This window comes from Atractosteus spatula, chromosome 5 (assembly GCF_055471065.1).
Source record: "Atractosteus spatula isolate fAtrSpa1 chromosome 5, fAtrSpa1.hap1, whole genome shotgun sequence".
Taxonomy (NCBI): domain Eukaryota; kingdom Metazoa; phylum Chordata; class Actinopteri; order Semionotiformes; family Lepisosteidae; genus Atractosteus; species Atractosteus spatula.
In genome coordinates, this window is record NC_142710.1 from 28,804,623 (window position 1) to 28,831,920 (window position 27,298).

Consider the following 27,298-nt stretch of genomic DNA (forward strand, 5'->3'; position numbering starts at 1 on the left):
GACTGATACTTAACAAGGTAAATAACAGAAATCCAACGTTTCAGATACCAAGATGTTCTGCTTCAGTCTACATATTCACAGTTTCTGCAAAATTAGAATAACTGACTTGGATGTTGATCCATTGTCAGCTAACATGCTCTGTATTCCTCAATTTTTGTTAAAGTCTGGAATATGAAATACTTTAGAAGTTCATATCTCAGGAACAAATGAACTGTACAGTATTTGTCATTACACGTGCTCACAATATGCTTGCATAAAGTGTGCCAAAATGAGCAGGAATGTGAGCTTCCAACTGCACATCTGTAATATAAATGTATGTTTTGTTTCCTTACATTTAATACATTTCTTACATTAAATTCAGAAACGCATGCATTGCCCATCTTGAAATCAGCCTTTAAGTAACTTTTACAGAGGGCGCTTTTCTTCAGTGCAGCAAGGACTTTTTCCTCAGAGGGAGTAGCTTCCCTTTGTTAAGCAATGACTGTCCCCCGAAATAAATTGTTTTACAGTGTGTCACACTGTTTGTTCAGTTCAATAGAGTTTCCTGGTTCAAAGGCAAAACCATGCCTCCATTGCAAGCAGACAATTTTTTTTGCTAATTTGACTCTCTGGCTGTCAGGGTTTATTTATGAGAGCGTTCTGGGAAAGTGATTATTTTTTTCCCCAGTGGCTTTTCAACAATAAGTGCTCACCATCGGCAAATCCTTTTTTCCTAAATGGGCAAATGCTTCACTTTTTTTCAGATAATTCTTTTCATAAACCATGTTAGTCTTACTTGTCAGATTGCTAGGAGTCATTGTTTTAGAGTGTCAGAGGTATGTTTTCAGAACGTGCCTGCTCACAGAAACCATGGAAAGAGCCTGTGGCATTCTTGTTCTGCTGGCTTTTTTGGGATACATTATGATACATGAAGTATTATGTTCATACAAATGTTTTTAATGGCAAGATAATTGATTATTTCTACATTAAATAATATAACCTGGGCTTGACTGAAAGGTGATTGAAGTCCAGCACATGTCACAGAGAAGGCAATTTCAAATCTGAAACTCCTAGTAGATTGTACATTTTGAATATCAGATTCTGAATTGCTATTATTCCTGCATTTAGATTTGCATTCAATAATATCCCAAAAAAAATATTGATAGTGAACTGTTTTATAAACAGTTATGCTTTGTAAGTAGTAGACTTCTTACATTACTGAGAAGTGTGTTAGAAAATACACAATTCATTTTCAGTGTTCTTTCGACTGAACATGCCTTTAAGGATATAATTTGAACATTTTTATAGCTGATCTATAGTGATTGACTGTGTGTAATCTAGAAATACTGTTTATTGGTAATGTATTGTTCTAATTTCCTCATCATAGAAATTATTGATTCATAAAGAGTATAGGGAGGTAATTCTAAAATGCTTCAAGAGATAAAAGACAATGTTTTGCAACATTTAACCTGAAAAAAATAATTTAAATTATTTTTTGCTTTCTTGTTAAATAAGGTATTTCTGCAGAGGAAGATTAAACAATCTAATTCCATTACTGTTATTAATCAAACTACTGTTGTTATAAAAATGTGATGAGAATTGTAGTAAAAAAGACATTTTAAATTCCAAAAAAGCCATTCTTGTTAAAACAGACATTACACACCTTTACAACTCAAATACTATCCCTAGAACAGTTTTCCCTAAGTCAGCATTTTTTCCATTCAATCACAGTTCTTTGGTGACTTTTGCCGAACAATTTTTTTTTCGGGAGTAACCTATTTATGTATTGGAAATCAAATCTTAGTTACTGCTGCATTTGCGATAAATGTATTAAGATGAGCATATTTCAGCTGAAGTCTCCCTCTCCAGTATTCTACTGTTATTATCAGTTCTTTTTGTTTTTCAGAGGTGTTTTAAATGTGTGTAGGTGCAGTGAGAAAGAGAGTTCATCAAAACCATTATGTGAGGTAATAAGATCTAGATTGCTGGAAAATTTTAAAAGCTTATGATTTAAATTGTGAAATCATAAGATTATTTCAATTCTGACATTAGAAGATTGAGTTTTGCACACACACTTTTTGAATGTAATGCAATGGGAAATCTCTTTATTATCTTGGTATTAGGAAGGGAAAGTTTGAGGAAGAATACTGTATGGTTGTCAGGATTGTTCATAAACATAATTCTTAATTTTTTTAATAAACAAATGATGGAAACTGCAGACTGTAGAAACCATAGGCTGTATATTACATTAAATCTGTGGATCCCAGTTGTTCCAACTGTGCAATACAAAAGTACACGAGAGCAGGCTGAAGGAAACTGTCTGACTATCAGCTTCATTAGCAATACAATTCTGAGAGAATCCTCTCTCACACGATACACCTTCATTCCTCCTAGTGTGTTCTGATCAGCTGCTCTGTGATGTGCTTGAACTGGGGGAGATCTCTAGTTCCCACACATCTCGTCGAAAGAGTTTCTCACTCTAAAGCATATTAGGTTACTATCTTCTTTTGGTGTTTTTATGTTATGCAGCTGCTGCTGCTCCAGTCCTGCCAGTGGACGTCTAACTCAACGAAAGGAGACATTTTACTCAGTGGGTCCACTTCTGGTAAAGTAAAATATATGAAATCTGTCCAGAAATCTTTTTGAGTTATATAAGGATTTGGCTCTTTTCAGATGTTACCACCTGCAAGCTGCATATTATTCCATTTTTATTTCTGAACTGCGGTTGTTTTGATGTTTTAAGACTTGTCATGGGTTATTTATCATTTCCACAGAGGTCATTCCATTGCCCCATATCTATAGCTACCCATTAAAAATGTGGGTTTTCATACCCTGAATCAAGGTGAAAAAACTTACACATATCTATAATGGAAAATAATATTGATTACAGAGCCATCAAAACACATTGAAATAAATGGGACCTGTACTGTCTCAATCGAGTTTTGAATTGATGCTTTTGGAACCAAATGTTTTTAAATATTCATTATAATATGAATATCTCTGAGTTCTGTGTATAGCTTGAGCCTAATTACACTGTTGTTGACAAATTGCTTTGGACACATGGTTTATCAGGATTTTGCCGTTAAGTGGTTTCATAAAACACAATGCACTCTAAATAAAATAAATCAAAAGAGCATAAAAGCACAGCAAATTGTCCCAATAAAATGTATAAAACAAATTATACATTAAAGATTACTGTGAAAGACAGGCCTTTAAGCAAGTTTTTAAAATGTCAACAGTCTCTAATGGATTTGTGCAATGAGTTCCACAGATGTGGTGCTGCATAAGAAAAAGCTCGGTCACCTGCTGTGTGGAGCCTGGTGTTTGGCAGTGTAAGGAGGCCTGAATCAGCAAATCACTGAATGAACTATACTCATGCTATTAGCCTTTTGAAACAACCTGGAGCTGGACTATTCAGTTCCTTATATGTTAGCAAGAGAAAATTAAAATCCTCTAAAAATTTTATAAGGAGTAATTGCAATTTACAGGGAGCAGAAGTTATATATTGATGCAATGTACTTTTAATTAACACATGAGCCACAAAATTCTGGACGTACTGAAGGCTGTTTATTATCTTAGAATATAACCCACTTAGTAAGGCATTAGAGATGTCTTTTCGGTTAAATAAAAGCATGTGTCAATTTTTCAGCATCAACTAGGCAGAGGAAGGGCTTTCTCCAAGCAATGTTATGCAGTTTGAAAGAACAATACTCTTATGATTTTCCCAACATGCACTGCAAAATGAAACAGGTTCAAAAGTAACAACAAGACTTCTACTGTATCTTCCATCTAAGGTTTGATTTCAGTACTGTCAACAGCAACACTGAAGTCACCAACTTTGTGACACTAATGCTGAGAGTGCAAGCTCAAATGTATACAGTAACAGTTTTGCTCAAAGACGTTCCATCTGACTATTTGATAAATGATTGTAAAGTTCAAATATCGCAGCAATGTCTGACTTGGTCTACAAGGGAATTATACGGCTTTAGCAAAGATGTAAAACCTTAGTGTCAAATATTCTGACCAAGAAGCAACATGTCAATACTAAATAGTAAAGGTCCCAGCACAGAACCTTGAGGAACATCCTGAGTATCCTGAGTAACTGGAGCAACATGAGTTTTAAATCAGCCACGATTTCCACCTCGGATTAATAAATTGTACAGATGAGAGCCTTGTATTTTAAGGAAAATGAACTATGATACAAAATTCATTTGCAACATTTACGTTGCATACCCATTTCTATACTCTTTACAATTTGCCCAAAGCCTTTTTTGCTTTGCTGATACTGTTTCACTGGGACCCATAAGAAAATGGTAAGAGGAGATCCTCAGACATTAAGCTACTCACAACTAAACAAGAGTGGCTGAAGGGTTTTTCTCTCATTTCTAACCTTTCCATTATTTTTAACAGAGCTAAAGGAACAAAATGTACTGTAGCAGTAGTTTTATATAGTATGTGCCTTTCATAATGAGAGGAAGTATAAAACCTTTTTATCACAGTACAGATGTATAAAAGATATCAATGTGAAGAAAACCAAGCAGGAAGTGTGTATATAGTATATACATAACAAAATTGAGAAATTGGAACTTTTTATAAGTTGACACCGAAGTATGTTCTTCAGTGTATTTAACAATCCACCACTGTCCCCCCTCATCTCACCTCCTTTCTAGGAGAGGGAGAGTTAGTGGGGTACAACTCTGTTAATGTAGACCCATCTTAAAAATAAGCATCAAATAAACACTTAAACTCTTTTGGTCTAGTGTGACAAATGTCTGAACTTAATTGTCTACAATAGAACTGAAACTATTTTCCACCTAGTTTAACACAATTATCCTGCTATCATACAGTAGCTATCTTAAAAGAAGATGAATATTTAGCACTTTCATTTTTCACATATCCCTGGTAAATACTCTCCACTTCATAAAAAGCATAATCCCTGGTGTGATTGTTTTGTTTAACAGTCGTCAAGTGTGTGTTTGATTGAATATTGGAATTTTATTGAGAATTCAACTTTTAAATAATGTAGTTTAGGAGCTGATCAAATGTGATTATGTGTATGTTCAGTGAACGAAAGTTAAAAAACAAGTGTCGACAATTAATAACTGCCTTAATAACAGATGCCTTTTAATAGATTGTAAGGTTGCACTCTATGAATAGAGGTAGTCAAAATCATGCTGAATAATGTAATCTATAAATTATTAAATTAAGCTGTTATTGAAAACCAAAACACTAGCCGAAAACATGAACTGTTTAAGGGCCAGATTTCAACTATGAAGTGTCACATAACACTCTATTTACATGCAGCCTGGCCAGGATGAGAATAATATTGTATCAAGTGAACTTATTTTCCATTTTCAGGCACAACCAGTGAATTTAAAACAAAGGTACTGTTTCTGGAAAGCTGGAGTTAATAAAAAAATTCTAGATTGAATTAAGAGTCTTTTATTATTTACTGGAGATGTTTCTTATTAAAAACAGAAGATATCACTCCTCTGGTACAGCACTATTTCCAGACAGGACATTGAAAATCAAGGGGTATCTGAACTAAGACAGGTTTAAAGCCTTGGGCACAACAGTATCATATTTTTTATCTTGGTCTAGTTCTGCTAGCATTTATTCTGCTGTTATCTTTGAGATATTGTTTTTTTGTACAGTGTCATTAGTATGGATTTAATTTGAATGTAGATTTAATTTTTAAAGCTGTAATGTCTCAAGATACAAAAGTACAAAATTGGTTTGTTAGACTCATGAAAATCAATTGACTAGTTGTCAATTTGTTTCCACTGGCTATGTAAGCAGATGAAAGAATGTTAAATTATTGCTGAGTTTCAGAAGTAAAAGACAAAAAAGCAAAATTGGTCACAATTTGTGTTTGGAAAAATGGGCCAGAGAGAGTATTATTTCTAGTAATAAAAAAGGGATCAGTTGAGCTGTAAAACTTAAATGATAAACATTTTTTGGAGGGAGTAAGGTGGGATATACAGTACAGGAAGAAACAGTAGAGACAAGATATAGTATGAATGAATATTTGAGAACAAATGACCAGATATATGTTGGTTTGTGAAAAATCTAAGGCTAATTTGCCAAATTTCTAATAAATAGCATAGAGAAAATGTTAGATTTCCTGGGAGTGCAGGGCGTCTTCTCTTGGAAAGATGATTTTATAAAGCATTCTGTGATATCTTAGGCCTGGATTAAGCAAAAAACTTTAATGGTCTTGCCAATCTCAAATTACAAACAGGTCCCTTCATGACAGCTTTTTGTTTGTCGGCATTTCTCCTTTCTACCCAGCAGGAAGTTGCCATTTTATATTGGGCTTAGGGACTGGTCTGTGGGTCAATGTGTTTGTAGGATAATAACAATACAGTAGTATGTATACATCAATCAATAATTCATTACACATTGAGGGCTATTTATTAAAGAACAGATAGTCATCCTTTGCAGTTTCATCATAACCCCATACAGTATCTTTCTTTTTATAAGTTTTATAAGTTAGTAAAAATTGCCAGAATTGGCTGCAACTGATGACTTTAAACTGAATTACATTTTTGTAATAAAAGTTTTTTTGTTCAACACAAGAAATCCTGTCAGATGCAAATGTCTCTTTGAAATTGGAATGTTGTTTAAGTTTCTTTTCAAGAGTATTTCTTGGGTACATTTCCAAGCTGCAAGATGAGTGAAAAGACTGAGTGGTCATGCTGCAAAATGGCTTGCTTCCCTGAGTATAGCCAAGTGAGTGCTAAAATTTATTTTCTAAAAAAGCATCCCTGCATTTCTTCGAATTACATCTAATCAAAAACATAAGGGAAGAGCATAAAGGGCTGTAATGCAAGAATATTTAACAAGTTTTGTTTGTTTTTAAGAGAAAATACCTGACAGATTTCAAAACACAATAAAACATAATCTTACTCTTTAACTTATGGAACGCCCTTGAGACAATTGAAATGTTCCCCTGTGTGTGCACAAATAGTTCTATTATGACTTTTTTGTCATACCATACCTTTCTGTATTTAAAGCAGACGCTTCAGAGCAGTTGGTATCAAAAAGTCAATAGGCCAGTACACACAAAATCTGCCATCAAATTCATAGCATCTAGGTGCCTAAGGGTTGTCATTGCCTTGAATAAAGTTTATTAAGCATTGCTACTGTTTAGCAATAGTCATCAGTGCATTTTCACATTCCTAGGGGGTAAACCCTTTATTGCAACTCTAGTTATGTAGCCTACTCTACTTAAAGAAATACAACTTTAATGTCAAATAATGGTGCTTCCTCAAATAACATCACTCCTTCTGTCAAGTTAAAACCTAATTTACTGAATATAATATAATTAAGATAATATTTCAGACTTCTGGCTTCATGCTTGTCTGAAGAGAGCACTATCAAACAGACAGCTCTTTGTACAGAAAAATATATACCAGTATTTTAATTAACCACCTGCATTCCACACAACATGAATATTATATTTTGTAGGACAGGAAAAAAACATTGTATTTTCCTTGAATTGTTTTTAATAAGTATATAAGTACATAATTAAATTAGTTCTGGTCTAGGAAGCATGGAACAGAAAAGTAAAATTGAATTTTCTGTGGTATGTTACAAGGGCTGATGCTTTATACAAGAGGGGAGTGAGGGGGAGACAAAGGTTGCACTCTGAATGTTTCTGGGAGAAAGAAGCCAAAAGAAATCTTTTTCCTGGTCCTTTTTAATCTTGAACTTGACTGACAGGATCTGACACTTCTAAGTAGGACCAGATGTGTATACTGCTTCCAGCCCTAACATGGTACATCAGAAAGCCAAAGGTTTAAATAGGCTGCTGCAGCCTGTCTGCCCACTGAAAAAGTTTAGCAAGCCTTCTGAGCTCGCTCCTCATTACCACCTAGATTATCCATATTTCCTGGCTCAACCACTTCTTTAATAGGCAAGAGTGATCAGAGCGTGTACTGGAGAAATAATGGCACTGGCCAAAATTCTGCAAATCCCAAGTGAGTTGGTTCCTAATATCACTGACATGAGTGTGAACAAAAAAAGCTCAGATTAGGATGTCTGTTTTAGACTTATTGACCAATGTGAAAAACATTAATAAATCTTAGTTTTTCACAAGCTTTAGCCAATCTGTGTTTACAGTATATGTATGTATCTAGTTTATTTATCTATGTTTTTTCAAGTGATATTTGACTTTGTGTATAAGGTTTGCTTAATGTAATTATATTTTTCTACAGTAACTTATTTTGAAAGTACCTAAGAAAACCTTAAATATGTTAGAGTACAAAAGTTCTTGAATCAACAAATTAGGATCAGTCTGCTTTAACTCTAATAATATAACCTCACCATGTTTCACGTCCTGTTAGTTTCATTCCTTACAACTCTAAAACAGTTTCTGAAATAAAAATATGATTAGTGAATCACTGTCATTCCATGACCTTTGGTGATTTCCTCTTAAGAATTGAGTGCAGGAGTGTAAGAAAAGAGTTTAAGTACACATTAAGCACAGTTTGGGTGTTGCCACCTTATTACAAAATTGATGGTTATTGAGAAACATCCTCTGAGAGCCCAGCTCTCAGTAATTTTCTGAGGATATCTTTTCATTCCATAAAGCCTTCCGTTCTCTTACCTTTGTGAGGACAAGAATGAACAGCCTCCAGCTTTGTTGTTCTCTCAACTGTTTATTATCCTCAACTTATTGAGTTTCAGCTTTGTAAGTATTATTTGTAGTCACATGGGAAGTTTACAAGTTACCATAAAATTGAGAGGAGAAATATATACAGATCATACACCTGAATAGCATGTTCTACAGTGAAATTGTTAGAATACAGCTGATTTTTAATCTGAGAGTGCAGGTTGAAGCAGGCTGTTATTTCTCTTTTTTTACTTGGATAGCTTTGAGGCTTATTATTGCACAGCTGTATGAAAGCTTGGCCAATTGCATTAATGTGATGCTTATTAATGTGTGAAATGATGGAGGTCCTTTAGGTTTCAAAGGAAACCAAGCTTTGAAAAACTGGAAATGTGAAAAACGAATGCCCCTCCTAAGTGGGAAAAAGAGTTTTCCTTCCAAAATTAGTTCTTAGTCATTGTTCTCTCAGCTTTGACAACACAGACATCCTCTGAAAGAAAGGAAGTAATTGCTGAGGGCTTTCATTAACCAGATGGTGGCTGAAGCCCAGTCATCAGAGCGTGGACCAATGCCTTCCCCTGGATATCCTGAAAATGAAATCTCTATCCCTTGCTTCTTGTTTTTTGCTACACAAGAGTACAATGAGATGCATAATGCCATGGCTTCAGCTGTCCGTGGAGAGCGTCTGTAATGTTGGCTTTGGCGTTATATGGAGAGATTGAACAGCACCACTATAGAAAAAATCTTGATGTTAACTATCCATGTACACAACAGAAAGTTAAGATAAGCTGTCCATGATTTCCATTTCACAAAAATCATGTTTTGTCATCTTACATAACTGAATTTCCTGAAACATAGTGTACAATGTTGCAGAAGAGGTTCCTGTTCATGGGCTGCACAATGGGATTCAGTTCTGGACCTGTGGAGCTACAGTATCTGTGTAGAGTCTGGATGTTCTCCCTTGTTGGTGTGGGTTACCTGGTTCCATAGGACTTACTGTTCAGCAAGTGTGTTTTTTACCAATCCCCATGTTAACAATGAAGATGAATGTTTCGATGGTTCACATCTTTGGAAGACATGTTTGAGGTAAAGGTTTGAGGTAAAATCTGCTGCACTTGGAAGACATCTGGGAACAATGTGCGTTGTGGTGCTGCAGGCACCACGCAAACCCAGATCTGTCAGAGCCCGTTATAACAGAGGCCTGTTCATTACACAGGGCACCCTATGGGGCATAGCTCAATTGGCAGGGCGTTACCACAGCCTGTTAAGGGCAGATCTTTAGCTTGTCCAGGGTTTAGTTGCCTTATAACAAGAGCATAGCTTCTGTTTATGACCGTTATCCAATGAGGGTGTCAAAGCAAGGTGGTTTAGAATAAATCAATAATGCTCATTGTGATGTAACACCCATGCTAAAATAGTACATAAAATTAAAAATATTGAATATATAAACCCTAATATATAAAAGTTGCATACAAAATAGTTTACATTTTAAGGTGGGAATGGGGGGGGGGGGGTTGTGTTGTGTTTAAACTATTGCACAACAGCCTATTCAGAGTTAAATGACTGTCCCTTTGGAGAATGTGAGAGGCTGCTTGACATCAAGGCTTTCTGTGCTTCTGCAGCCCATGATACTGGTATCAAAGACCAAGGTAGTATCCACTAAGTGTTTGTCATAACTGTATCCAACATCAATTCCCAACCAGTGACAGGGCTGAAGGAACTGAAGGTTTTTGCAGAGTGTGCAATTGTAATCGAATATTCCTTGAAGTGTTTTGCAGTCATTGGTCCTAGATCATAGTCCTGTGAGCAATCTGCAACAGTGAGTCATTCCAATGTCTAGAGAGAAAATAGGGGTTATCAACACTTCACCTCCAGAGCATGTTCAGTTAATTAGCTCTAGAATCAGAAACAAAAGACCCATGTGTTGAACAATAGGACTTAAGCCCTGTCTGCACTCATGAGTTAAATAATTATTTTTAGCCCTGAGCTATATAATTTAATGAATATTTTTTATACAGTTAAATAATTTTAATAATTATTTATCTGGTTTCAAAGGATAATGGCTAATTTGTATCTTTGTATGTTGACTATGATGTGTGTTGTAAAAACTGTAAGTGCAATTACTTTTTTTGCCCAACAGGGATAGATTCCCTTTACAGTTTTGCTTATAGTATATAGTGCAACATGTAAGCTCTGCCTTAGTATCCCTGTTTGATAGATCATTTTTAAATGCAATGTGCCTTATACAGCATATATGTCAAGCCAGAGATGAGCATAGAGAGATGAAGAAGTGAGATTGGGAGCTTGCGAATCTGACCCAAGATTCACAAATGCCCAAAGTCATCTACAATATTAAAAAATACAAACATAGGAATACAAGATTGGAGAGGAGGAAGGCAAAGAAGGTAAACAATGGGATCTGTGATCATAACATTGCATTCTTTGAAGCACTCTAAAACTGTACATGTTGAGTCCAAATCAAAAACTTACAATTTCAGAAAAATCAGACTTTAAAGAATGAGATGGAGTTTAAGAGATTAAGAACGGGACACAATAAATATGGAATCAATGGAGAACGGATGGTGGCAGTTTTAACCAAATTTGCTTGAAGGACAAAACAGATTTATCTGAATAAGTAGATCTAATGCTAAAATCTGTATCCCAAATGGTTAAACAAATCAATTAGGAAAAATATTAGATACAATACCCTGATTTCTTTCAAGAAACAACTGCTTGAGATGCTGGAACAATTAGCTACTAACTACCAAATGGGCTAGATGGGCCTGAATGGCCTCTCTCATTTGTAACATTTTATGAAGCAGAGATGAATGGTTTTAAGTTGGTTAAAGAGATCAACAAGACTATGTTAGTACTACATTTGTTGGAGAGTAAAGCTCTGATTCAATGTAAGAAAGTTGATGTAAGTTGTAAATGTAATATTTTGTATTCTCCTTTTTAGAATATGAAAGACCTTATTTAAAATAGTCACTTGACTGATGACAGTGTTACAGAATAAATAGTTGGAGCCCGGGGGTAAATTTCTGGAATGTCACCTGTAAATCTTACCACATCTTACCAATTCTGCAAATTGTCATGCAGTCTGGCAGAACCCAGGACCAAAAAACCCATCCATCACATCTGTAAGAAATAAAGAATGTCCGTTATTTGATGTAAGATGTTTTTGTAGGTAGCCCACTATGCCAGACATTAAGAGCCCAGGGTTATCTTCAGCTCACTGTGTTGACTGCCGTTACGCTTAATTACAACATTTTTAAAATGACAGAGCAATCCCAGTGCAATTATAGCATTAAAGCAGGAGAATGAAGACCAGGTTTTAATACTTTCTGGTATTCTAAGGGTCCAGAGGCAGGCTGTTTGAACATGACAGCATGACAGATCTCTGATGAGCAAAATGTGAGTGCCTGGAGACAATAATAATCATCACAGTAACAAAAATGCTGTGTGCTTGCTAAGATTTATAATTCAGAAGAGACTCTTTAATCACAGCCTTCATGTATAACAATGATGCACTCTCATTGTATAAGATATAGCTTACATGTCGCTAGCCCTTCCCAGACCTCAGAGACATATTTCTATTTTTGTAACTAAGTGATGCTGAAATGTTATTGGTAATTTAATATTACTTTATAACCACTGATTTTATAATTGTTCTAAGAAAAATACTGTAGTAATAATCCAGACAAGTGGACATGAAACTGAACTATTCTTTAGTTTAAGTAAAGAAATATAATTCATATATTAATTAATACTGTATACGAATTAACTATAATTAATTCATAGTTTTGAAAGGTAAAGTCACACAGGAAATCAGAAATGGTGCATAAATAATTCTGTAACCATGAGTTCAAAATATTTAGAATACTGTATATAATATTGCATACAGTACTTCTACATTAGTTAATTTCTTTCTGTATTTGCATCCACCCACCCATTTTCTGACTGCTTTCTCCAACACAGGGTTATTGGGGAGCAGCAGCAGCCCCACAGCAGGGTATATTCTGGACAGGACACCAGTCCATCACAGAGCATGCACACACTCACACCAAGCACAATTTTCCCAGAGCCAATTAAGCTATCACTATGTCTTTGGACTGTGGAGGGAAAACGGAGCACCTGGAGGAAAACCTTGCGAACACAGGGAGTACATACAGTACAAACCCCACACAGATAGCACCTCAGGTCCAGAGCTGAACCCAGAGGCCCAGCACTACAAGGCAACAATGCTAACTACTGTGCCACTGTGCTGCCCCTGTGTTGCATGTTTTGCTTTAAATTAAAGAGGGTAGCATTTGAATGCATGTTACACATTATCCACATGCAAGTTAAAGAAAAAATGCAGCTGTTCTAAGAAGAGTAGACTGTAATTCACAAACAGAGCTTTTGTTTAATTTGAAATTAGTATCTTCTATTCAGAACACTTGTTTTTCACCCTGGATAGAAAATACTGTAGATTTGCCATCTGCCAGTCTGGACATTAGGATAGCAATACAGTTCTGCTACCAAATACTACTGCTTCTTCTTAAAACACTATTGTATTTTCCACACAAAGATTTCATTACTTAGCACAAAATAAATCAAGTCAAACGGTTTCAGGATGCAACATATTTTTCCATGTCATTCTAATGCAGACCATTGGAATCTCAAACAAATGCAGCTAGTCAAAGCTGTCAGCATTGTCATAATATTGGCTTTACTGTATATCTTTCAGATAGTACAAAAATAACTGTTTTACATTAAGCTTCAAACACACAATGACGTAAATTAACTAAGGGTGCTTACATCTGGGAAAAAAGAAAATTAAGGGATATTAAGTATGTTCTTAAAAGATTTAGCAGCACATAAATATTTTATGTATGTACAGTTGTCCACAAGACTTTTTGAGGTTTTACCAATTTTTCTTTTTCATTTTGTAATCTTTTATAGAGACATGTGTAGCTATAAACAAGAGCTGCCTAAAGGAACCATACATTCTCTGGATTTGTGCAATGTACTGTAGTTTTATTTAAAAGTTATATTTCTGATATATTTCTTTTAATGTAAGATTGAAATTGTCACCTTTTTTCTTACTACATATTTTTGTTTTTGCAATAGTTTATACAAAAGGGCAAATCCTAATGGGCACCCATAGAGACTATTAGCACTATCCGGAAAACCAAAGACACTCTTTCACTCTGGAATTATGTGTCAGCATGAGGGTCTCTGGAGAAGACTGATTTGTGTATAGAAATGTGTGTGTATGTATATACACGGGAGTGTGCACTGAGATGTTAACGTATCATTCAGTCACATTTCCTTCTGCCTGGCAGCACAGCACTAACAGAATGCCACACACGTCACATCACACACAATGCAAGCCCCACACAGCCCATCTAATGAAATTAAAAACAGGTGCTCACATTTTTAGCATTCTTTTAAATACAAAACTGAGTTTGACTTGACCATTTCCCAGAATGAAACATGCCCTTTCAAAGGGAAGTACATATGAAATGTGTTGTTTGTAAACATAAATATATTTAGGTTGTACAGTATGTAGTTAATTGCATGTTTGGATCACCACAGGCAGTGGGAGTCTATTTAAACCATATTTCCATTTCAAGTTAGGTATAAACCATGACAGAATCAGTCACTTTTAACATTTTTTTATTTCCTTTATTTACAGAATTTTGTAGTGCAAGCTCTACACTTTAGTGTAGACAATGAACACCAAAGACAAGTTTTTTGACATGTATTGTGACAATCACAAACTGGAAGGGTTCATTGCTTAACATGATCCAGTCTAATGCTAGAATGTCCATCCAGGTCAACTGTTTAGGTGCTTTTAAGGAATTAATTCTCAAGAAGTCCAACTATTTCAGACTCCGCTATTTGTTTTGCTGAAGTCTTTTTTTTTTCTCTCCAACCAGGAAAGTCAGAGATTTTGTATTTTAACTTGGTCCACACAAAAAAACTATAATGTCTATTTTAAAGTTGCAAGTAGTGCAAATAAAAATGTATAGTGTACTTTACACTTTTCTTCCAAAGGTGAAATTCTCCTCATTATCAGAACTAAAATTCACAACATAAAAAACTGTCTAAAAAATCTGTATTTAAAATTATTTGTGCAAACATACCTATTTAGTTTCTCTTTCAGCAAAATTTCCAGGTATTTTTTTGCATTAAGTTGAAAAGAATTAGTCAGTCCATTGCTTCCGCACTGTTTTTCAGCTGTTGTGTAAAGAATGTGCATGTTAATCCAGCACTGAAAAGGCTGTCATTGCCTGATGGCATTGGCAGAAGTTGTAAAGTGTTTGTCTTTTAACCCATGAATAGCCAAACGATTCCAAGTGTTTTGTGTTATTAAACAGAAAAAGCATGACTAAACCTTGAACAAAAAAATTTGAAGCAAAAAAGGAGAGGTTTTGGCATTGGCATCTTTTGTAGCTTTTAAGAGAGTTACAGTAGGGGGGAACTTCCCAGAGATAACTGAAAACTACCTAACCTTGCTCCCTTCACTATTTTACTGAAACGGCTTGCTACTTGGTTTGTTCATTAGAGATTTCTGGAGCATTAATGTATTTCAAATCTGTGCAACTTTGTACTGTTTATTCATCTGTACAGTATGTAATACACAATATGACTACCTCAAATTTCTCCAAATGAAAGTATTCAAAATAAGATGATATTTTAAAGACATGGGTCAAGTAACTCATTTTCTGTGCACCCTAGCATCCACTGAAGATGTAGTGTATCTCTTAATTGTAATATAGTCTTGGAAACAAAGCATTACGTGTTAGGTGGGTGTAAATGGAGTGAAAACACTGGCCCTGGGAAAGGATGAAACATGAAGTGGAACTGAAGGATGGGTTAATTGTGCCATGGGTCATGTCCTCTGTTCCACACAGGTTGTTGAGGAACTAAATGTGGAGAGGATTTTTCTAAAAGTCAGAGTTTGGCAAGGCAGGAATTCGATAAGAACATGCATCTAAATCAAACATATCTACATGGTGGAAAGAAGGCTTTTGATTGACAAAACAGGAGTGCAGAGTAAATATAATAGACTTACACAGCAGTACAGACCAGAAATAATTCTATTAAAAATCCTTTACCTTAGACTGAAGAGAAGCATAGTTAGGAAATTTAAATGTCTCAGATTAAAGCCCAGAAATGACAAAAATGAATTGTGAAAATGAAGCTTCTAAATTCCTAAGAGAAAAGAGAACTGCTGTAGGTGCAGAGGCACATCTGCGCAGTGTTTAGCATTGCTGCCTCTCAGTGCCGGGGCCCTGAGTTCAATTACGGACTCGGGGTCCTATCTGCGTGGATGTTCTTCCCATGTTCAAGTGGGTTTCCTCCAAGTGCTCCAGTTTCTTCCCACAGTCCAAAGACATACTGGTAGGTGAATTGGCTTCATGGAAAACTAGACTTGGTGTGAATGTATGTGTTTGTGTTGATGTGTGCCCTGTGTTGGATTGGCGTCCTGCCAAGGATGTATCCTGCCTTGATCCTGTTGCTTGCAGAAATGGGATCCGGCTCTCCCACGACACTGTATTGGATGACGCAGTTAGAAAAATGGATGGATGGATGTTCTAGGTGTCTTAATACAAGCATGGTACTTCTAGAGCACTGTATTATTAATAGTGGTACCTACAGAAGTCATGCTGGTCTTAATAGTGTATTGCTGAATTGTCAAAGTGTGAATGCATCAGCCAATGCTTCAGTGACATAGGGTCTTTATCTCATCCAAGGATATCCTCAGTAACGCCTCCAGGCCCATTACAACTTGCCCAGTAGACAGGAACTCTATGCTTTAAAACTCAGTACAGCTGTGTAACACATCCCTCTCTCAGCAGGTGGCAGACTCAGGCAGCATCATTGAGAAGTCGCTACGGAGATTATAAGGGTCATCCAGTAAGCAGTAACACATTTTTCCAAAGCTTACAAGCTATCAGTGTCCCTTGTGTGATGAAACAATTAATCAATTTCTGGCAGTCATTTTGGCAAATGGAATTGGCAAAGGCATGTTTTTGCTGATTTTTTAAAAATTATTTTAGGACAGTAAATCATCACAGATTTCAGATAGAGTGGATGAAATTGACTTGACTTGAAACTCTGGTTGTGATATAATATGAAGTAATAATATAGGTGCAGTCCAGGCTTTCCAGTTGTTTGAGAGCTCTGTTAGATCTAGAAATCTGTTACTCAGGATCATGGAATGTCCGTGTCCACTGTCCACTGAAACCTAAACTATACAGGCTATATATTGTTTTGGAGATTTTTACGTATGTGCATTTACATTTTACAGTGTTCTTTATAACCTGAACGTTTAAATTTCAATAGATCTGAAAAATAATGAGAATGTAAAAACTAAAAGCACTCTATTTACCAGCGTTCAGTTAAAATCTTACTATTTGCAAACTGTAGAATGCCAACAATGTAGAATGATTTTCTAGCTCAGCTATCACAGACTGAAGGCACTGTAATGTTTTGGATTCTATTTGACTGAAAAATACGCTGAACTATGGAAACTCATCTTGGTTTCATAAAAGAACTGTAAAAAGTTTTCAATTAATTTCTCTAAACAGTCCTATGTCCTGTCTAACAGTGTCCCCCAAAGGCTAGTTTTTGATCTGTGTTAAAAATGAACCAGAACGCATACTACAAGAGTTCTCTGCTCTACAGGGGCTGGGGGAGACCAGTGCCTGGTGGGGAATAACATGACCCAGCTAAGTGAAATGAGAAACATAAGAAAAAGATACAAGAAGTAGCCATTCCTTCCATTTAGTGCTCTTTTTCTCTCTATTTTGTAATTAACTCCATAACTTCATCTTAAGGATCCTGAAAGATTTATTCAAGTCTACAGTTGACATTTGAATATGTCTTCAATATCCTTGCCATTTTATGTGTACAGTAACAGGACATCATTCTTGCACTCATCCAGAATGTATTCTCATATTGTCTCTTGTGATGTTTACAGAATGCGCATGGCTTATCCTATATTCTAGTGATTCACATTGAGAGCCTGAAGGTTTACTACAGCTGTCATTGTTCTATTCCCTAATTATTCAGATTAACTAATTTCATGTCTTTCCAGGTTTTTAACTTATATCAGTTTAAAGGTACCCATAAAGTGAGTCCCTAAAATTCTGGTGCAGTGCCAATCAACAATTTTGTAGCAGGCTTCAGATGTGGATAGAAAAAAACTTTCAAAATCTTTCCATAATGCTTTACAGCCCCAGAATGCACTTCTTGTTTCATTTTATTTGAAACTAGCATTATGCCATAAAATAAAAAAGGGTCTAATTCTGCTATAGCTTATACTGTGCATAGCTTAAGGTGTAATATAAACCAGTCCGCATTTTATTATTACTTTCTGCTCATGATTTACAGCAGAAAATTGCTATCATAAGAGCATAATTATTGGATTCAGTGGTAGAATGTACTGTACATTAGTCAGCTCAGAAAAACAACATGCAGTAAAATGTATTATTTCGTTAATTTAATGCTTTTCGATCTTGTTATTTCTAATTTTACATCACAGGCCACTTCTATTTTAGAGATGCATTATATTCCATGAAAACTAAAAACCAGCTTGGTATTATGATTGACATTCAAACCAACCAATCACTGCAGGAGCAGAGTGAACCAGCCAAACCCCTAGAAACCATGCCCACCATTAGCACACCTGCTTTCTAGTTAGCAGTCAGAAGTGGCCAAATTATTTCCCATTGTGACACCTGACTGAGTACTTGAAAAACAAAAAACCAAATGCAGACATGTATATTCAACTTTATACAGTACTCGATACCTTGAAAGTTTTGTTTTCAGTAAAAACATAAATGTTAGATTATAAGTAATACTCAACATTTATTCTGTACCCTAGTTTGTTCTAAGCAGAAACAATTCTTCCACCAAAATAATAATTTACAATGTTTTGTGTTCATTCCTTTGAAGATGAAGTGTTCAAGTAAAAGGGAGAACATGTGTTTCTAGGCATACCTGCTGTAATTGTGGGCCTTTAAACAATCAAAGGGCACACATAAACTGGCCAGGCCCCCTAAACCTCCTTCCTAGGCTTGTCACCGTGCTATGTCAAGTCAAGAATGTTTTTCATTTTGCTTGCAGTAACCTGCATTATCCCCAGTTATTGTGTAGACTTCTTCCAATTAATTGCCTTGGTGTGACACCTCTTGCTTCCATATACAGTATATGCAGACACAAAACATTAGAAAACTTTTCTCAAGGGGTTTTGATCAAACAAAACTACTATCTGAGGAATGACAGAGATGATTATTGGATTATCACAGCTTCCTTAAACAGTAGCAGCTCAATCCACACTGAGTGGGTTGTATATTGTCTGAGATAATACCTCCACTGATGGACTTTTCCTTGTTTTCCCTTGAAAGTAATATTTCTTTCTCTACAGAGTCATTTAGGATATGGATATTTACAACTTCGGTATATTGTTGAACAGTGATATTGAAATATCCATTTTGCATTATTCGTCCTTTGTATTAAGCTTTTTACTAACTTTTTTTAGAATCGTTCCATTTCAGAAAGTTTACATATATTTATCTTGGAAATGAGCATACATATTGAGGAGTAGATGTGGATTTTCTGAATGTGTCCAGTTTCATTCATGTTTCACAGTTATTGTCAGAACAGTTTATGCAAACCAATACTTTAAAATATTGTTCTTGCAAATTTCAGTGAGAACAGATTTTTACCGAAGCATTTCTTCTTTAGTGCTATACATTAATGAATTTCATGGACAAGTTGCGATAGTTTGAACTTGTGGCTTGTCTCTCCTTGTCATCACAGTCTGTCTGTTGTATTTACAGAGACATTAAGAGAACTTAATTCGATTTGACTCTATCCTGAAATCTGATGTTTTTGTTTTCATTGTACACATTCATCCTCAGCACACTTGGATGACTTGGCCAAGGTCTGTTACAGATCCAACGATGCCTCTTTTTAAGGCTGGATGTATGTGTTCCTTCTCCTTTGATGTTCATCTGCCTGTCAGTTCTCCCTTGGCTTTAGATTTTGTTGATTCATTTGGCTGTTGGCTTCATCCAATGTTGTTACTATTACCAAAATATTATGTACTGTGCAATATGTATTGAGAAAAAATAAATTCCACAAATGTTATTCAGTGATACAAACAATGTAGAAATACAGTTAGAAAAAATAGATTACAGTCCAACAGAACATACAGGACAGCATATTGCTCTTGCTCTGCTTTTATTTCCACCCACAGGCTGCTCATCCATATGTTGCTGTTTTAGACCCCAAATCAAAGGGCAATGTATTGTATTGCATTGCTTTTTTGAACTGAACAGGCTTTGAAATGTAGTTGGTTTAACAGTTTTCAGACTTGCAATTCACTCTGCGTGAAAATCGTTCTCCTTGTGCCTCCCACTCCAGCTCACCGCGCTGGGCTCTGGAGCAGTCCTGGGGTCTGCTCTGGTGCTCTCCAGCTTGCTTGCAGGGGCACGCTCCTAAAGGCCTCTAGCTTCAAGGGGACTGTTCCCTGGAGCCCCGTGTATTTGTCAGCAAGAATGCCTTTCATTTCCTCCCACTATTGCATGGATGCAAAGAAGTAGCTTTCTCAGAGGCTGCAAAATAATAACTGCCAGGGGGAAAAAGAAGACTGAAGCAAAGCTTGAACAGATATACTATCCAGTTATAGATTTTTGACAGGTTTATTAGATGCTTAGTTTGACACTGAATCGTAAAAGAACGGAGGAATGGAGTAGGAGGGGAGGGGAGTGTTCAGTGATAGAGTTACCAGTTTTATTGGATTTTTTATTTATTTCCAGTAGAAGCTTTACAGGACACGTCCATAAACCCCTTTTCATGAGATGGCAGAGTAATTGAATGTGAGGGAAGTTGTGTGTGGCAGAGATGTGTTCCTTCGTGTTAGACAGAATAAATAGAGACAGGGTGTGTGGGTGGGGGGGTTGCAATGTCTAACACCTGGGGAGGCCCTGAGGCACCACTGAAGATGAGCCAGTCTGTAATTACAGAGGTGAGGGAAGTTGAGGAAGGCAAGCTCAGAAGGCAGTTTCACATGAAGCTACAGTATATTAATATAGTACATTTTGCCTCTGTTAGACATATATCTGTAACGCATTTGGTGGGAGTACTATGCTGAATTTGGTTTAAATATCAAGCTTCCAGGGTTTCTCATGTTTCTTTTTTTGCCTTTTTAGATGGATTAATATATTAACATCTTTCCTGATGTAACCCACTGATAAATGTTGATTACGTTTAATGGAACCTCTGAGGATCACTTCAGTCAGCATACTCACAAAGTCAAACTCTGACTAAAGGATAACTCTTAAAACTGTCAAACATTTCTCCTTATTTACAGAGTAATAATAGAAACTGTAATAACCGTTGTATTGTGTACAACATTGGCATAGTAACTCTGTAAAAGTCTAGACGAAGAATGTTTCCAAATTTTTGTAGCATTAATTGCATAAAAAGATGGAAAAAGTAGACTAGAAGGAAGAAGTTGGTAAGAATTTTTTGCTATAGTGATATCATCTCGCTGATAGTGAACAGACTATGATTTGCTCAGTTCAACAGGTCCACTGAACCAGATCTTTGCTCGCTATTCCACAGGCCTCTGAGCTGGCTAGGCCAAGCTCTGCTGGCTTCTGTAGCCAGTTCTGCACCTCCCATGGATCCAGCCCAGGGTTTGGATGTAAACCTTCTCCCTTTGTGCTGTTTGGGGCTGGCCAGACACTTTAATTTTTTTATCCCTTTTTTGAGAATAACCAGACCCCTCCACTGCTCATGTAATTGTTACTAAGAGGGGTACCAGGAAGTACAGGCTTCTTATGGAGAAATACCTTCCTAATGTTTAACATGTCTTCCTCCTGCAGTCTGCTCAAGGTCTCTTTAACCCTTTCCTTCCTCTAGTGCCCCCAAATCTGAATTTGAGAACATAGCGATCTGAGAAACTCCACCTGTCTGCTGTTCTTTGTGAACCACCATTATCACAGCTGACAAACCATTACTCTTTGTTGAAATAACACAAAACTATAGTAGATATATTGCTGTATTCAAGTAACAAACACATTTCAGACCCAATAACATAAACTTGGAATAACATGGAATACTGCCTGACGAAATACTCTATAGACATAATTGTTCCCTATAGCTTTTACTCCATAGATTAACCTAATTACGCCCATATGAGAAACAAAGTACAGTACCATGTAATAAAGTCTTCTGAAAGTCTGACTTTTATTTCCCTTTATCTGTACATGGACAGTACACAAACTCTGGGGATGAGTTTCTGTTCCTTTAACTGAAAAATAAGCAAATTAGCAAAGGGATTATGAGATTTTCACAAAATTATAACCTGTGGCATACTGTAATTGAATGCTGCTTTAGTGAAGAACACTGGACTGGGATATTTTTATGAGGTAGACTTCACCCCCCATTTTCCTAAACGGGTTGTGAACACAATTAACATGACTCAAACAAAGACCTTCTTTGCAGAAATGAGCCATAGCGTTCTGTAGCATGCTTGCTAGTTATGGTGTGGTGGTATCTGTTATTAGACAGCTGCTCTGACATTCTCCAGATCTATTTTTTTTCATGTTTAGAGCATGTTAAATGATAGTGTTAAAACATGTTAATAATAATTCATTGTATTCATATAGCACTTTTTATCCCAAAGGATTCCACAGCATTTAACATGTAGGAGTGGACCCACATTATCCATTTATCAACCCTTGAAGTGTAGTACCACCTCATTGATGGGTAGCCACCATTATGTGCCAGCAGTGAGAAATTGCTTCATCTATTGAAATAAGGGGGAACTTTAGGCAGGCAAAATCTTAAAAAAGCTCAAAGTGGAAATGAGCCAGAATACTGATGATAATCAGGACTTCAGTTTGATATCTCATTCAAATAATGACACCTCTTATAGGATGGCTTCCCTGGTCATTATACTTGGGCACTGGATTAGAAATTCTAGTGTGTAGGGAAAGGAGTCACCTACACATCCACCAAAACCACTTACAGTGACAATTTGGTGTTGCTTGCAAGATTCCTATCCCAATACTGACAAGGCCAGGTCTTGCTTGGCTTCTGAGATCTTTGCCTAGAAGGCGGTAACATTGTCGTCAAGGGAATGAACTTGATTCCCTAAGGGCATACCCCGTCTCCTCTTACTTTTATATCTCAAAGCTGAGAGAATTAGGTTTTTAAGTGTTTTAAATTTATGAATCTGTCACAATGAGCATTGCTAACCAGGCACCACTACCTCACAGCAATAGGGCCCTGGGTTCAATTTTGTATTTTCTCCCCTTGTTTCCATGGGTTTTCTCCAGGTACTTTCCTTTCCTCCCACAGTCCAAAGCCATCCTGGTAGGTTAATTGGCTTCTGAGAAAATTGGCCCTTGTGAAAGTGTATGTTTTTCTGTCTTTGTGTCTGCCTTACAATGGACTGGTGTTCCATCCAGGGAATATCCTGCCTTGTTCCAATTGCTTGCCAGGGTAGGCTCTGGCTCATCTGTGAACCTGTATTGGATACAGTGGTTAGAAAATGGATGGACAAATGAAACAATACCTGATCTCCTAGTTGATAGGTAATTTGGCTCTTTGACTCTTTGTGCTACACAGCAAGCATGCATGTCTTGTGCTTTCATTACACTTGGAAACTTATCCTCTGAAGGTTTTAGTGCAGGCCAGCATCAACAATCCTGGCCCCTGCTGGGTAAGAGTTGAACTGCAGTTAAATAATACACTCCAATGTTTTGAACATTATAGGCTTAAAATATGTGAATCTTGTTTGCAAGTCACTTTATACCAGGGCATAGGGGTACAAGCGGTGGAGATAACAGTATGATGGAGAAAATCGCTGAGATGAAGAACCTGTGGTAGTATTTCTATGCTTGAGAGCTTCACTTAAGTGAGAGGAGAGCTATTTAATTAACTTAACTATATTTAACTAGCTTTTGCTTTGTCTTCTGTTCAGATTTCAGATGTCTGCTTTGTACTTTTACACAGAAAGTGCTCATTGCTCTATTTACAGTATAAACCTGAGTTTTAACTAGAAGCACTGACACGTTTTTTTAAAATAATTTGGTAGTAAATAAAGACATAAGACTTTAATTTAAACTCAATTTAAATTCTTAATTAAGGTAAAAGTATTTTCCCCTCCCCAGTCTTATTCCTCAGCACTCATTTATAAAATAGATTTTTTTCTGTTTTGACAATAGAGCAAAATAAAAGATTAGAAAATCATTCTGGAAGATCACAACAAATTAACTTTATTTCATAATTTTTTTTGTGATAGAATATTTCATATTGCATTTGGCAGGTCTATCCCTTTCAGTAGCTTAAAAAAATCAGGTTTGTCATGGATTGCTTTGAGGATGTATTTGCCACACACTGTATTTCCTTCTCTCTTTTGGTCTTTCACCACACTTTCATGCAGTCCTAATCAAAGTAAATGTCTGCTTCTGGGTTTCTGTGTGTCAGTGAAGTCACTAGGTGGCTGGACCCTATGCGGTGCTGAGAGAGTAGGTGTCCAAAATCCTAGCAGCGAAAGGCAGTATACAGGCAGGCTTGGTCAGGTTTCCGGAGAGTCAGATCGAGAGTATGCTAATCCAAAAGACGCTAGGCAGAGACGGAGTCGAAGCCGGAGACAGAGCTGGGTCGGGTATCCAGAAGTCAGGTCAGTGAGGTATCCAAATCCAATAGCCGCTAGACAGAAACAAAGACGTAGCCGAAGACAAAACAGGGTCGGAATCGAAAAGTCAGGTCAGTAAGGTACGCGCACAAGAGAAAGGCTAAAGTCGATCTCAACAGTGAGTGAGGACTGAGAGGAGTGAGAGGGTATAAGTGGGTAAAAAGGGCGTGAGCACTGCTAATTGCTTAACTGGGGCGCAGGTGTTGACGCCGAGAGGTGCACGCGGGAGTACGGTTCATGACACTGTGGGGTCTGGCTCATAGGTATGCACTCTGCCGGTGGAGGCTGGTAGATCAGCTAGGGAGAGGCTCAAGGGAAGCAAGCTCAGGTGTGTCTGGAGCCTGGAATCACTCAGCCCTCCGCCACATGGTTCTGCTTTCCCAGTGCCCTGATAGCAGGGCTCTGTTTTCCATCAGATCCACCTTTGATACAGTACATTTCTATTTGTATGAACGTTAAATATACCAATGCAGACCGTGCAGTACTCAGTACACTATATAGAAGGTTCCTAGAGTATTTACAGCCTGGTGCTATGGGAGCTGAGGAGCAGTGTGGACTTTAATCAAAAACATAGTTGGCCTCCTGTTTTTTAAGCATATAGATCAAGGACTGATGACATCTGGAGGAAATGAGTGGCAATATCTTGAAAACTTTGGTACTTAAGAAAAAATAAAAGGCAAAGAGAGCTGTGTAGAGATTAATTGTTAAATACTTTTTAATATTCTAATTATACCATACATTTCTTTCAAAAGTGAGACTTGAGATCAACTGACACATTCAGATTTTTTTAATCTATAAATTCAAATTTAATTCCTCTCCAGTGACACCCCTGATAATATTAGTCATTTAAATTGCATCTCACATACTGTAGCTTCTTTTCAATGACGAATACTTGCAGAAAATGGTTTAGGAAATGCAGTTTGTTCTTTTGGATCTTTATCGTTGGCAAAGAGAATTTTGTCTATGCATTTCTGATGTGGCTGTAACCATGTTTGTGAGACATAAAAAAACAGTTTAAAGCCACATTTCCAGAACTAAGCAAGCAGCATTGAAACTGAGATTATGAAAAGCAATCTGAACCCCTTTAAAACATATTGCTTTAATTGCCATTCTGAACTGTAATACTTATTTCAAAGTGTGTTTAAATTTCTGTGGGAACGTGGTATGGTGGAAATTTTGGGATGTTGTTATAGAAAAAAATCAAAGTCCTTACTGACACTCTAGATTATACGTTAAAGTACATCATAATTATCCCATAATATTGTGAGACATATATATTAAAAGCAGTACCTGAATTGCGTTAACAGACCAAAAATCAGATCTGTCAGAAAATAAACAATTCGTGGTATTTTAGGCTAGCTTTATATTTCACTTAAAACCATGAGCAGAGTGAGTGACAGGACTGTGGCTGCTCACCGTCATGGAAACTGTGCTGAGGTCATGGTTCTTCTCACTTGTATGTTGACTCATAAAAATAAGAAACAGAATGAAGGGGGAGTTAAGCATGTGATGAATATCCTACAACATATAATCTCATTATGTTTTGAAGCCCATGTGTTTAGAGGAATGCCTAGCTGAGAAAATTTCTGTGTTCCTTTCTTACAGCAGGAAATGGGGTTGGAGGGCAGCATAATATGCATATTCCTGGTTCTGCCCTGACATTTAGAGTTTCCAAAGCCCTGCTATAGCCCTGCCACACATCTGGGCAAGTGGAGAAGTCCACCAAGACCCGTAAATAAGCTGTGTGCATTCTTTACTCATGGAAGGACAGCATCCCTTTCAAAGAGCATCAGACAGTCAGCTGCACCATCACTGCTTTTCTCTCCTCCCCTTTTGTGTGGAGGCTGATGCTCAGTAATGCTTCTGAAAAAAAATAAAATTAAGGGGAAAAAACTATGGTAGTGTTAGTGTTATTTCTCTTTTAATATTTCTTGCATTTAATAGCTGGAACAGGTTGGATCCTGTCTACCTCAGTGATGTTATCTCCCTACACACTCTGACCTTCTCTGGGTTTCCAAGTCATCAGAGACCACGCAGGCTGTTCTGTTGCTCCACGCCAGTGGAATGATCTCATATTAGATCTTGCATATCCATCAGCACTTAAAACTAAACTATCAGCACATAAAACTCACTTTTAGGTCCAACATGGACTATGTCACTAGCCAACTGTGACTGGAGTTCCCCAATTTCTGAATGCCACTGAAGATGAGGTGCTATTAGTTAGCTAGGGCTCGGAGCTGTCGGCAACACAGTGACACCTATGGCACCCTGGACTCTTGCTGGCCTGTGGTGCTGTGGGTGAGGGACGCACCTCTCCTCCAGGCAGTGCTAAACCTACTGCATGGGGCTGCGTAGCCTGTGAAATATTGAATGAGGATTTTTTTTTACAAGTGAACAGATCAGAGGAATCTACATACACTTTCACCCCCTCATTTTAATTTTAATGTGACCTAAGATGCTTTGTCATAGAATACACTGTATTTCATATATTATTATTATTGTTGTTGTTATACATTCCCTCCCTGAACTTCAAGTAAAGCAAAAATATGTTTATGCTAGAATAATAAGCTTGAGAAAATATTGAATTGTTTCTGTCCTGTACTAATCTGGTTGAATGGTACCAGAATGGGCAGGAATGCAAAATTTGTTTTAGCTAATTGGAATCATTCATTTGAGGGTAGATTTGCTTATTTTGAATATTTTGGACACACAGTTCCTATCGTGGTATTTATAAATTTGACATTTTATACTTTTACATTTTGTACAGGTAAAGGGTTAAGACAGCCTCATTTTTAGATTGTTACAAGATTACTTGATCTGGGTCTTTTCAGTGAAACACTGATGAAAATTCTCTAACGCTTTTACTCAGTATCTGTAATTAGCATCATTTTTTCCACTTGGCCACAAATACCGTTGAAGTTATTAAATAAACAACTAAGGAATCTTAGTTATGGAAACATAATTATTCTTAAATTATTTCCAGATTTTTAAAA

General features: G+C 36.7%; 1 protein-coding gene across 1 annotated transcript in view; it reads left to right on the plus strand.

The window, feature by feature from the left end:
• Positions 1 to 27,298, plus strand: part of hpse2 (heparanase 2) — an 84,516-nt gene that overhangs the window by 17,163 nt on the left and 40,055 nt on the right. The window lies entirely within an intron of this gene.